The 13,743-nt window shown below is 35.6% G+C and overlaps 1 protein-coding gene across 2 annotated transcripts in view; it reads right to left on the reverse strand.

The window, feature by feature from the left end:
* The window catches only part of ATP8A (ATPase phospholipid transporting 8A1), a 1,160,338-nt gene that overhangs the window by 407,688 nt on the left and 738,907 nt on the right, over positions 1-13,743 (reverse strand). The window lies entirely within an intron of this gene.

Consider the following 13,743-nt stretch of genomic DNA (forward strand, 5'->3'; position numbering starts at 1 on the left):
CTGGACTGGATTAAGAATTATCAGGGCAATTATTCTTATTTTGTGGAAATTTATTAATATATATCACCTGTATTGTTTCATCCTCAACAATTTAAACTTATAATTTTTTCAGGGCAGGATTAACCTCCATGCCAAGACAAGAATAGGCATGGTCTGGTGTCCTACAGGTTCAAGGGAAAATGCTTTTTGGCTGAACGTTTTTATACAAAATTAATACTTTACCTGCTAAGACTACAGAAGCTATGTGCAATTGTGTATAAAATTTTTTAAGAAGGCAAGAAGAAATGCAAAGGGCAGAGCTGTAGTAAGGAGCACTTCTTATCCATGTCTAATCAGTGTACAGTATGTTTCTAATAAGCTAGCAGCCTGAATTCGCTCTGTCAATCGACATTATTGGTTCACACATTTTATGGGCAAACAACTCATAACTTCAGTTAGGAAAGCAATTTTTTGCAGGAACTACTTACTTATAAATCATCCTGGCAGCAATTATTTAAGTGCAGAAATCGCTTTAAGGATAATTTTTAAGTGAAACAGCTTTTTTCTTTTTTTTAAATTTTTACTATAGATACTATTACCCATTTATTCACTTTGAAGCTTTGAAACATAACATTGCATATTTGTGATTTGTGATTTTTTTTTTTTTTTTTAAATGTGCCTATTAAGCATCATTCATAAGTATATCAATTTGTATGTCTTGACAAAAACGGTATTTCATTCCTACATATTTGTCTGACATAATTCCATAATATAAGTAAAACAACTCCATATTTCTGTTTCCTCCTACCTCTGAGCTGCCTGCAGTACTACACCCTCCACAGGATAAGAAATATCTAGATTTATTAGTTTATTGTGTCATTAAACATTGTTTCATTAACTTTTGGTTGTTAGTGTGAGCAGCCACAAACCTATTTTTTCATAGTGCTTTTTCCAATTATAATCCAAGGCTTGGTCATATTTACTTGTAGTTTTCTAGTGAGCATTAGTGTTAGCAGAGGCATATGATGCAAGAAAGCAAGCTTATACAGCATCAGCCAAAAAAAAAAAAAAAAAAAAAAAAAACCCTTCTCATTTCACTAATCCATTCAAAAACCCAAAGAACAGTGTTATTCTTTGAGTGTTTTCTATGTTTATAAATTATAAGGATTATAACTTCATTTTAAAGAAGTTTTTGCGACAGTATAGATCTTTTCAATAATATAGTTTATACCTTTAAGATAAAAGCAAAGAAACGTAACGTTTCAAGTTAATGTTTTGGAGGGGGCATTTATGCTAAGACTGCCAAACCAATGTTGAATGATAAATTTAGAAAAATCATAAGAAAACTTTGTTTATTGATCTTTTCAATAAGTATGTTAAAAATAACAAATAAAAAATTATGATAAACTATATATATGAAAACATTTATACACAAACTTAGAACTGCATGTGAAATGTCCATTTCATGATTTGATTTATCAATTTTCCTAATCAACTATTCTTTCATAATGTAATCTATCTATCCAAAAAACTAAAAATAATGTAATGTCAAGAAATCAAGGGCCTTTTACAATACTGGTCTTTCTTTGAAACTATTTTCGATTAAAATTTGAAATGATTTACTATAGAACAAAGGGACTAATCTGTCACTTATATTGTACTTTATATGTAGTCTTATAGTTCTAGTTACGCTGGTTATTTTTATTTTTAATTTAGATAAGAGTTTTTGTAGATTACTACTTAATATACATAAAATTGTTGTTTTGTTCGAATCTTGCAGACATTGTTTTTGTATAGAGTGGTAGGGAATTCAAATTTTTAATTGTGGTAACCAGGTAGCTCTACCATAAGATTATATAGCGTAATACGCATCACTGCATTTAGGATTCTACTAGATAGTGTAGTACTGACAATTAATTAATTAAATTTATTGATCTTTTTAATTTAAAATGTCATGCCCCAGACAAGATCAGCAAAGCAATGGGCACAAAGTGGCAGGAGTGCTGTGACTTGGGGGAGAACTGGGGGGGGGAGATTCTCCAATGCATCACAGCCTAAAAAAATGTGCAACTTGTGAAATGTTTGCCGAACTCTCTGGAACAGAACATGATCTAGCCAAATAGGATGTCTTTGTGTGTGTGTGTGTGTGTGCGCCAGGTGCAGAGAGTGTCTAGAAATTAGGCGACAACTCAGCGTTCTAATGGGCATCTATGATAGCATGAAGTGTAGGGCAGATGCCCTCAAAGAAGTTAATATGAGGGGCCCGTCAAGCTCTCAGCTGCCCAACTCCATGCCAGAGCTCACTCCTGGGCATCAGGCAACACAGCAGCAATCTCCAAGGCAGAATTTGCTGGTCCCAAAAGAACTAGTTATTGTTGGTGATTCTATTGTCAGGGAGACAGAGAATATATTATGTGAAAAACGAATAGATGGAATAGGACCACGGTCTGCCAGGGGCAAAAGTTGATGATGTTGTGAAGCATATATTATCTTTTAAGGGCTGATATTTTGTTATTTGGTTTTTAAGAGCATTAGCAACTAAGGTCATATCGCTCCGGGATATGCGGTGGTCATTCCCTGACCTTTCCGCATCCTCCGTATTTGGTGGTGACGGGCTCGAACCCCAGTCTAATCAAGAAGTGTGTGCTACGCACTGCTGCTCCTTCCCACCTGGCTACAGAGGTGCCTACTTTTAAGGGCACAAAGGGTGATATTGTTGTACACGTTGGCACTAATGACATTAAGAGAAGGAGATCTGCAGATTTACTTAACAAGTACAGGTCAATGTTGCAAAAAAGTTGTGAGTTAGGGTTAAATTTGAAAGTGTCTGCAATTCTGCCCACACACGATAGGAGGGAGTACATGATGAGAGCCTTGTCAATCAATTTGGCCTTGGAAGGAGTGTGCAAGGCTCAAGGGATAGAATTTTTTTCAGCCTGGTCTGTGCTTGTTAACAGGAGAGAGAGTGCTTCTACAGGGATGGGATACACAAATAGAAAGGGTGCAAGAATATTTGCTGATGCTATCAAGGCAGTATTAGGTGGGTCAGAAAACTGCTAGCTTGAGGGGATTCACAGAGTAAAAGGTTAAAAGGAGCTGTAGGCAGAGGTGAAGGTGATTCTTGCACTACTTCTATTAGAATAAGTAGTGGCCTGGAGCGAGGGGTACTGCGGGTTTCAGAGACTGATGGCAGACATCGTGAAACAGGTGGGTATATGGGATATGTTAGGGTAACTAAGAATAAGAATAGGTGCATCTATACCAATGCTAGAAGTATAGTAAATAAATTTGATGAATTTGAAGTGTTGGTCAAGACATCAAAGGCGGATATTGTTGGGATATCAGACATGGTGTTACACAGATATTAGGAATGCAGAATTGGAATTTAGGGAATACAATGTGTACAGAAAGCATAGACAGGATAGGAAGGGAGGAGGTGTTATGCTGTTAATTAAGAAAAACATAAAATCAAAAGAAGTGCATCCAGTTGATATAGATGAACAGTGCACTGTTGAGTCAGTTTGTTGTTGCTTTCACAGTGCTTATGTCACAACAAATTCATGGATTAATGTTATTAGTGGAGTCCCACAGGGTTCGGTGTTGGGTCCACTGTAGTTCTGTATATTTATCAATGATATTGATGAAGGTATATATCAGGCTTAGTGTTGAAGTTTGCAGATGATACAAAGGTTGGCAGGGTTGTTAATGACAGTAATGGCAGTGTGCTACTGCAACAGGATCTAGAAAATTTGGGCAGATGGGCTGAGAAGTGGCAACTGAAGTTTAATCTTGACAAATGCAAAATACTGCATATGGGTAGAAGTAACCTAAGAGAAACGTACCAACTGTGTGGTACTACACTTAAGGTGGTAGAAAATGTTAAAGACCTGGGAGTAATTGTGCAGTCAGATATTTTCTGAGCAATGCAGACAGGCTGCCAGGGCAGGTCATGGGGTTTTGTCAATGATATATAGGAATTTTGCAAGCAGAAAAAAGGAGGTGATTGTCCCTCTGTATAAGGCAATGGTCAGGCCATGCCTTGAGTACTGCATACAGGTCTGGAGGCCTCATTTTACAAAAATGAAGGATGTAGATTTGATTGAGCATGTATAGAGAAGGGCAACAAGATTGGTGAGGGGAATGAAGGGATCCTCTTACCAAGAGAGGCTTAAGTTCTGCAAATTGCAGTGGCTGGAGACTAGGCACCTGCAAGGTGATCTGATTGAGGTGTATAAGCCTTGAATGAGTTGAGCATGCAGAATTCTGATGGGATTCTTCCACTTGTTCAGATTACGAATCTGAGGGGGCATAAATTCAAATTAAGGAAAGACGGATGTGCGGAAATTTGCCTTTAGCCAGCGGGTGGTTAATTGTGAAACAAACTTCCATCTGTCATTGCAGAAGTTGATAGGTTAAATAAATTTAAGGAGGAACTGGACAAACATTTAGAGAGAATTGTTTTGTAATTTTTTTTTTTTTTTGGCTGATGCTGCATAAGCTCATACACTTGCTTTCTTGCATCACATGCCACTACTACTACTACTACTACTACTACTACTTCAGAAAACTAACCTGGAACTTGAAAGAGCTTTGAAAGTAATGGCTTCTCAGGAAGGCCATGTGAATTTGTAATGAGTAAATTTTTAAATATTTGAAAAGCAGCAATCAAAAGGTTTCAAATACTAAATAGAAAAATACTGATAATCAAAACAGGCGGAACTTTTTTTGATAATGATGATGACTGTGCTGATTTGACACTAAATTGACATAAATTAATTATGGAAATGTTTCTAATTGGTAAACTAGTTGCGAAGGTTGGAAGAGAATGGAAACAGAAGCAAACTAAAAATTTTAACAGCTATGGCCAAAATCAGAAATGCACCTTGTATTCTTACAAATAATGAGTATATTTTATACATTAAGATTAATATTTTGAATCAATTTTAATATTAATTAATTTATTTATAATTATAAAAAATTATCACTAAACTAGTAGTTTTATATAAAATGAGGCTTTCATAATTTATTTTTAAAATAATAACTGTCATATTTTAAAAAGAATTATAAATTCACTTATGCTAACTCCATTCACATCTATGATGAATTGGCACCTGTGGCTGGGGCTGCACTTGCCATATCTTAGTTACCTCAGCGTGGAAATAAATATGATACAGTTTATGCATCTTTCAGCATTCTGCCACAGCTTTGGAAAATGCCTTCAATAAAAATGAGTAACCAGTTGATGCAGTACAGAATAATAAGAAACTGACTTAGTCTTTCACAAACCTACAGCATTTGCAAATATTCTTACTAAATACAAATTTGTACATGTACTATGAAGGAAGGAATAGAACAGTGCAAGCACCTGATAAGTGAAAGATTTATAAAAATTTCTGTTTGAGAAAACTTGAAACTACTTTCAAGTTGTTTTCAAAACAGAACAGAACTTTCAAAACTTGAAAGTAGTTTCTTGAAATTTCCACAACTGAAGCTTTTGGGCATTTGAGTCTTGTAGTGTCAATTGCTATAGGGGAATGAACATTTTCTAAAGTGAAATATAACAACAACAAACTTCTGTTATTATATAATTATATGTTTACTATTTTTAAATTTTTGCATTTCATAATAAAACTGGTAATATTATATTTCATAAAAGGCACTGTATTTCTTTTCAAATAATGCAGAGAAGATATGATTCAGGAGCTGCTAAGCAAAGAAAAAGAACAACAGAAAACCCACAGGAATGCCGTTTTCTTTTTCCTTTTTTTTTTTTTTATGGCCACTGAAATGGAAGCTGAAGTACAATAATCAGAAACATTAGAAAAACAATTTAGGAATGAAAGTGGAGATGAAGCAAATCAAATGGAACAAAACCAATTTAAAGAAACACAACAAAATCCCTCATTGTCATATATAAATGAAGAACCACCTGAAAAATATCCTGGTGGCATTGAAAAGTAGCCTATAAATATAAATGAAAGGTTTATAGAAATTTTTTTTAATAAATAAGCCTAAACATTTGGAAAGTTAGAAATTTTAAACATGGCATATCAAGAACAAAATCAAACATATTACAGAAATATTTCCATATCTAATTTTTACTGTACAAAAATTAATGGGACTAAAAAAAAAAGAGAATGGTTAATTTTTTCTGATATCAGTAGGGCTGTGTATTTTTTTTATTGTAAATTATTTTCAAATTTAATGAATAATCTGACAAATGGCTCCAGTGATACATGCTTCAGGCCTCTAAAGGTGTAAGTCCAGCTCTGCATATATATGTACCTACATACATACTCTTGAAAAAAACTTAATCAGATAATCAATTCAAAAGTGTTTTGTTACCATTGTGGATACATTACAACAATCGGAATGTCTCATAATGGGAGATTTAAACTATGTGGACAGTGACTGGAACTTATGGATTGGTCATGCAAGACCTTTGTGGATTTATTGGATGACTGTTTTCTATAACAGAAAATTATACAGGTAACAAGAAAAAGCAATACTCTTGATATGAGTATTAGCAGTGATTCTTCATGCATTAAATATCTGCAGATAAAAGAACCACAAGGTGGCAGTGATCACAGTGTATTGATGTGGGATTTACTTAATGACATAGATTAAACTTAAAAACATTTTAGGGCTAAAGCCTCAGGTTGATTGACATACAAGTTAGTGTAAATGCATCATTTTAGTACACAGCAAACTACTAAAGTAGCTAAGAATTGGCATCATTTAAGTATATCTCATATTGTGAATACCTCTACAACAAGTTGCCATAATATTGCATTATCTCAAATAAGTAATGCTTCACCAATGGAGAAGACTACTGTTACCTATTCTTGGCTGAGGGCTCTAAAATGCTTTTAAGTTTAATCTACTTGAACACTATGAGGCATCTCTCATATTGTGGAGTTATACTTCATAACTGGATTGTCATCAATGCAACACCAGGGTAACTGCCCATCCACTGATGAGAAGATAATAAGCTTCGAAACAGTGCCGCCTGAGTGGTGGTATCTGCCAAAAATAAGTAACAACAGTCTTCTCCATTGTTGCAGCGTTACTTATTCGAGGTAGTGCAATATCATGTCAACTAATTTTGAAGGAATTCACAATATGAGATATATTTAAATGATGTCAATTCTTAGCTACTTTAATAGTTTGCTGCATAATAAAGTGATGCATTTTTACTAACTTGCACGTCACTTAAAGACGTAGCTAACATCGAGGTTCAAGGGAAGGGCTTTTGCTTTTGTAAAGGTGACTACAGTGGTCTCACAGAGTTTTTTAATTCTATACTGTAGGACCAACTGATAATGTTACCAACAGCAAATTCTACATGGGAAACATTCAGAGAGGTAATCATAGAAGCTACTAGGCTTTTCATGCCAACTAAGAAATACAGTTCAAGGCTTAGATCTAAATGGATGTCAGACGAACTAATCAGACTCGTGGCAGAGAAGAAAAATGAATAGAATGCATGTAAATTATCACATGATACAGAAGCCAATGGTAGATATAAAGTAGTCTGGTATCAAGTTACAAAGGAAGTTCGGCAAGCTGAGGCAGATTACAAGAATTCTCAGGCAAAGAATGCAAAGAAAAGCAGCAAAAACTTCTTTCTTATATTAACAATCACAAATCACATTGGTCTGATTGACGGTGTATAACTATTGATGATCTTGCTTAGGTTGCTAAAACTGAATAGGTACTTTTTAATAGGTATAGAGCTAAATGATTTTGTGATAACTGAGAACAAAGGTGGAAGAAAAATTTTTGAAACTAAACATAAACAAGTAAGTTAATGTATGCAGAGCATCCCATTTCAGGTGTGTTAGCAAATAGTAATAATTTACGATTGATAACAAAAAAAATTCAATCCTCTGACAAAAATTTATTATAAAGATTCCTAAGATATTTTAAAATATTTAGGAGATTTTTACTTAAGATATTTTAAGTAAAAATTGAAAGAGATTAAAGTTCCTGTTCCAAATTTATAGTAATATTTCTGTAAAGAAAATGAGGGAAAGCAACAAAATCAGAATTGAACTTAGATCCATTCTAGGGGTCAACAGAATATAAGTTGAAAATGCAGTAGAAATCAGCATTTTTCTTGTCAATTAATGTGAAAACATACATTCACTTATGCCAATTTTTGTATAGGTAGGAAGGAAATGAGGGCTGTGAAATCGTAACTGGACCTGAAATGTTAGCAAAGACCAACAGATCATAGGTTGAAAATTTGCCCTTGATCAGACCTTTCCTTCAGAGTAATATGCAAAATATACTTTTATTTATATGAACAGATTGGAGAGAAGGGAGCTATGATTAATCTTAAAACTTTCCATGGGACCAAAGAAAGATACACTGAAAATATGATATTTATTGAACTCTTTCTTAATTAAGTAATGTCTAAACATCCATTAATACACTTCCATTAGAAGTATGGTAATGAACACAGTGTGTTACATTTCACTTAACTTACATTACTCTGCTTCTTTTCTTAGAATTAAATGATTTTTTCTTCTTTATCTGTGATTAACTATAGTGAATAGCAAATATACTTATCTCCTTATCAGTTAATTGCTAAATTCATAACGTTACAGACACTTAATAACACTCTATAGTTTTACAATGGGAGTTTCATAAAATTAGTTCCTCAGTTAGCATTAGCAAAGGCACATGATGCAAGAAAGCTTATATAGCATCAGCCAAAAAAAAAAAAAAAAAAAAAACCTTATTTCACGCATCCACTCCCTCCAAATGTTTGTCAAGTTCTGCCTTGATGAATCTATTTAAGCTATCAACTTCTACAACGACAGATGGAAGTTTGTTCCAGCAATCAACCACCCGTTGGCTAAAGGCAAATTTCCACACATCTATCCTCCAACCGTCTTTCCTCAATTTGAATTTATGACCTCTCAGGCGATTATTCTGAGCAAGAGGAAGAGTCCCATCAGCATTGAGCATGCTAAAACCATTCAAGGCTTTATACGCCTCAATCAGATCACCTCGCAGGTGCCTAGTCTCCGGCACTGTAATTTGCAAAACTTAAGCCTTGTTTCTTTGTAAGAAAAATCCTTTGTTCCATTCACCAATCTTGTTGCCCTTCTCTGTACTCGTTCCAACAGCTCTACATCCTTCTTAAAATGAGGCCTCCAGACCTGTATACAGTACTCAAGGTGTGGCATAACCATTGCCTTATACAAGGGGGGTAATCACATCCTTATTCCTGCTAGAAAAATTCCTGTATATCATTGACAAGACACCGTGACCTACTCTTGCAGACGGTCTGCGCTGCTCAGAAAACTTCATATCTGCCTGCACAATTACCCCCAGATCCTTTTCATTCTCTACCACTGTCAGTGTGGTACAACATAGTTGATATGTTACTCTCGGATTACTGCTTCCCATATGTAGTACTATACATTTGTCAATGTTAAACTTCATTTGCAAACTCTCAGTCCATCTGCTCAACTTTTCTAGATCCTGTTGCAGCAGTGTATTTTCATTAGTGTCATTAACAACCCTGCCAACCTTCGTATCGTCTGCAAACTTGAACATTAAACCTGAAATACCATCATCAATATCATTTATAAATACAGAAAACAACAATGGACCCAAGAGAACCCTGAGGGCCTCCACTAATAACATTAGTCCACGAAGAGCAGTGTCCATTGATTACAACACTCTGTCTTCTCCCACTCAACCATCCCTTTATCCATAGCAGCAATTTGCCTCCAACTGCAGCAGTCTTCCATGTGCAACAGTATCAAAGGCTTTTCTAAGATCCAAATACAGTGGATTCCGGTTATTTGGGCCACAGGTTAATCAGGGCAGCCGTTTATTTGGGGCAAATCTTAAAAAACAGAAACCAATCGAGAAAATAGCCAGGGTTTACTTCGCTTAATTGGGACAAAATGCCGTTTAACTGGGGCAGGAGACCTCAGCACTGGAGATTACCCTACGATTGTCTCCGACCGTACCACGTAGTTCGGTCGGATTTCTGGAGGTCACAACCATAAAACAATAAAAACAATTAGCAGTCACCTGTTTATTGGGTTTTTGTGTTAGTGAAATCTGTCATAAACTGATAGTAAACTCGATCTTATTGAATTTGCAATAATACTGACAGCTGGAATTCTGTGGGTTATTATGGTAAAACGTGTTTACACTTCCATGGAATCTTCAATCATATAAAAAAAATAATTTTCAGAATCTTCTCTTCATTCCTATTTTTAAAGCTTTGTAACTCGTTACTCCATTCCCACTTGGGCGTATTGTGTTACTTGCAATTTATGTGTGCCGTGTTTTTTGTTATTGATTGCTTATCTTTTTACTGTTTTAAATTGTAACCCCCAACCACAAATGACAGTGAACAGAAATGTCAACTAGTTTAGTTAGTATGTACATATTACAGTACGTATTAATTCTTCCGATTATATCGTATATTCTTCTGAATTTCACATATCATTTAATTTTTTAATTGGTAAGGTAATAAAGGGTAAATTTGTACTTAATATATCTTTACTTTTATAGCCTCTGGATAATATTGCTCCAATTTTTGCTAATTAGAATCGCTGTTTAATAGAATTAAAATTCAATTCACAAACGTGATCACAATGACTGGCGCTTATTATACATCGTATAGTGAACGGTACTTTACAATGGTGACTCCATCGTAACGTGATTTGATTGAACAGTGAACCAATTGTAAAGGGGGGGGGGAGTACATTGTATTTTTAACTATTTACGAGAAACTTCGGATAATTGGGGCAGCCGCTTGATCGGGCCAAAATGCACTAGTCCCGATGTGTCCCAATTAACCGGAATGGACTGTATATGATATCAAAGTTATTCTTTTTGCATCCAGTTCCTTTGTGACTACCTCATAGTATCCAATCAAATTAGTCAGACAAGACTTCCCCTTAATAAACCCATGCTGTGTCCGAGCTATAACTGAAGTTTTGTCTAGATGATCCTGTAATGCTTCTTTAACCAGTGCCTCCATTAATTTCCCTGGAACAGAAGTTAAACTAACAGGTTTGTAATTACCTGTGTCTCCCTTTGATCCTCCTTTGTGGATTGGGGTCACATTTGCACATCTCCAGTCCATGGGTACCTCCCCTGAGTCCAGGGAAGCTCTCATAATTATGGCTAAGGGTTTGCTTACTTCCTCTGCCACCTCCTTAAATATAACTGGATAGATTCAATCCACCCCAGGTGCCTTTCTTGTGTTTATCTTCAACAATTTCTCCTCCACTTTACTCTCAGTTATTACAAGATTATCTAGCTTACTGCTAGAGTTGAATACACCTCTGACATTCCCCTCCCTGAATAACTCCTCATGTGTGAATGTCGATGCAAAATATTAATTCAGTTTGTTAGCTACCTGAGCAGGATCATCAACAGTTGAACCATCGATATCAAGTGGACCAATCTAAATCATCCCCATCCTTCTAGAGTTTGCATAAGTAAAGAACTCTTTGCTGTTTTTCTTTGCATCCTTTGCCAAAGATTTCTCAAAATCTGCCTTCGCATGCCTAACCTCCTTTGTAACTTGGTTACAGACCAGCTTATATCTATATCACATGTTAATTTATATCACATTAATTTATATGTATCCCATGCATTTTTATTCCCTGTCACATATCTAATTAGTTCATATGACATCCATTTAGGCCTAAATCTTGAACAATATTTCTTTGTTGGTATGAAAAGCTGAGGAGATTCCAAGATTAATTCTTTGAATGCTTCCCATTTTGAATTTGCTGTTTGTAGCATCCTCAGTTGGTCCCACTGTATAGAATTTAAATACTGTCTCAGACTACCGTAGTCAGCTTTATGAAAGCAAAAACTCTTCCCTTTACCCTTGACGGTAGGTACCGCTTTGAGTAAATCTCACTTCAGCACACTGTGATCACTGCCACCCAGTGGTTCCTTTATCTGCAGATTCTTGATGCATGAAGAATCACTATTGAATATCAGATCAAGAGTATTACTACCTCTAGTTGCCTCCCAAATGTGCTGCTGTAGAAAACAATCATCCAATTAATCCATAAAAGCCTTACTAGTGTGTGTGAGTGATCAACCCACAAATTCCAGTCAAAATCCGTGAAATTAAAATCCCCTATTATAAGACACTGGTTTCCCCTATTATAAGACACTAATTTACTGGACCAGTCTATTTCTCTGCACAATTGCTCATTATACTCATGAGATTCATTAGGCCTATAACACACACACACACACACACACACACACACACACACACACACACACACACACACACACACACACACACACACATCTACTCTCATTTTTCCTTTCCCAGTCTCAACATTGCATTGTCCACCCACATCAACTGGATGCACTTCCTTAGATTTTGTGTGTTTCTTAACTAACAGCATAACCCCTCCTCCCTTCCTGTCCTGTCTATCCTTTTGTACTCCCCAAATTCCAGTTCTGCACTGCTCATGTCTGTGTGACACCATGTCTCTGATATCCCAACAATATCTGCCTTTGATGTCTTGACTAGCACTTCAAGCTCATCGAATTTATTAACTATACTCCTAGCATTGGTGTACATGCAAGTATACATGCACCTGTTTTTACTCTTAGTTAACCTAACACATCCCATGTATTTACTTGTTCCACTGTGACTCCCAACAGTCCTGGAAATTCCCACTGCCTTGCTTTCCAGGCTGCTGCTCAATTGCATTTCAATAGAAGTAGTGCAAGAATCACTTTTACCTCAGGCAGTGGCTACTGTTAATCTATTAGTCCGTGTATCCCCAAGCTAGCAGTTTTCAGAACCACCTAACTCTGCCTCGATAGCATCAGCAAATATTCTTGCACCCTTTCTACTCAAGTGTATCCCATCCCTGTAGAAGCAGTCTCTCCTGTTAACAAGCACAGACCAGGCTGAGAAAAATTCTACCTCTAAAGGTATCGCAAACAGTTTAATTACAACTGTATAATATTTATTACTCTCCTCCCCTTATACTCCTTTGTTTGTAAATCTATTTTCCTCTCTGTATATATGTATCTCTTAAAGTGAAACACCATGTTCACAAGTATTACATAACAATACATGTGAGGTCTGCACAGACTGTCTAAAGCTAATGCTGCTTTAAAACTACATTTAATGTGAATTTCTTTTTTCCATAAAATTTGTATGGAAAAAAGAAATAGTAATTGCTGGATTTCTCTTTGTCTGATTTTAATGAAATTTGGTGATAGCCGAGTGGTTAAGAGCGCGAGTATAGTAGCACACGCTCTTTGAGTGAACCAGGGTTCAAGCCCGTGACTATTAAATATGATTAATATTTGTATTGATTGATTTATTGTAAACTCCACTGACCTGGTGGCCGTGCCAGAGTATAAACAAGAACTTATCATACATTGAGTGAAAAGCAGGTTTCAAACAGGATATAAGGTGATAAAATTATTATATATGCTGCATATATGACAAGGAAACCTCAATTCTTCACAAACACATGAGGTCAGCTACACACAGACTACTTTTCTAGATCCAATTTTGTTACTATTTAGCCAGTCACTGCTGGCTAAACAGTAACAAAAGATTATTCAATAGCCAATCTGAAAATTGTAAGAGCAATTACCAATAGATATATGCTGGTGTACTTATTGTGAGCAGCCAGTCAGAAAATCAATATTTGTAAACTAAACAGGATAAGAAAACAGGAGACCTTCATTTTTTCTTGAAAAAAGTTTCAATTCAGACAGTAAATGTGA

This window comes from Mastigoproctus giganteus, chromosome 2, assembly GCF_048544385.1.
Source record: "Mastigoproctus giganteus isolate SK-2022 chromosome 2, ASM4854438v1, whole genome shotgun sequence".
Lineage (NCBI taxonomy): Eukaryota > Metazoa > Arthropoda > Arachnida > Uropygi > Thelyphonidae > Mastigoproctus > Mastigoproctus giganteus.